Source organism: Mus caroli, chromosome 6 (genome assembly GCF_900094665.2).
Source record: "Mus caroli chromosome 6, CAROLI_EIJ_v1.1, whole genome shotgun sequence".
NCBI classification, from domain to species: domain Eukaryota; kingdom Metazoa; phylum Chordata; class Mammalia; order Rodentia; family Muridae; genus Mus; species Mus caroli.
The window spans coordinates 82196720-82197629 of record NC_034575.1 but is presented as its reverse complement, the minus strand read 5'-3'; positions in this window follow the sequence as shown (position 1 = coordinate 82197629).

Genomic DNA, 910 nt, shown 5'->3' with positions numbered 1-910 from the left:
CAACAAAGGTAAGAATCAGAACGATGAAATTCCCGTTGGTGTGTTCTCACGCTTAGAGGCACCTTCCTCAAATATTTTGTGTGGTCAGAGACAAATGGTTGAAATAGGTGGGTTTTGTTTTTGTTATTTTTGCTTTTGTTTTCCCCTTCTGGTGATATACTATGAAGAGTGAGAGAGAATGGGGGAGTTTAAAAAGAAGTTGTAAGATTGGACCTTGGGCTGTACACTGTTATATTTTGACTCGGCGATGTTTCTCGCAGGCTCATACACTTGAACATCTGGNCTNCAGCTGCGGGTGGAGCTGATTTGGAAAGTCAAAGAAACTGTACAAGCCTTGCTNGATGGCCACTGATAGGCGGGCCTTGAGGTCTATAGCCCACTTCTTCCTGTCTCTACTTCCTGCTCCGTCTGATCTCTGCTTTCTATCCTGCAGAGGGGTGGAGGAGAAGTCCAGGCAAGACACAGAGTGAGAGCAGAAGCTGCGGACTGTTGTAGATCAGCGGACTGGTCCTACAGAACTGCTGGGGCTTGGGTCCCGAGGCTAGGTGATTATTTACACAGGCTGGTCAGAACGGGTCCTTGAAATTGGTACTGTTGTTAATGACAAGGTCAAGGGTATGGACCCAGGAATGACTAACCAGGACGTCCACGATCACAGGAAGAGACAAGGTGAAGTCCACAGAGGAAGTGAAGGGCACAGTCTGATGGCATGAGACTATGAATGGGGAGTGAAGGCCAGTCTGAAACCAGTGTCCCGGAGCATGAAGATGCCTAACATGTGAGCTCCACGATGCCAGATGAGAGGAAGCTGTCACAGGGTTCCAGAGGAGAGGAAGCTGTCACAGGGTTCCAGAGGAGAGGAAGCTGTCACAGGGTTCCAGAGGAGAGGAGGCTGTCACAGGGTTCCAGA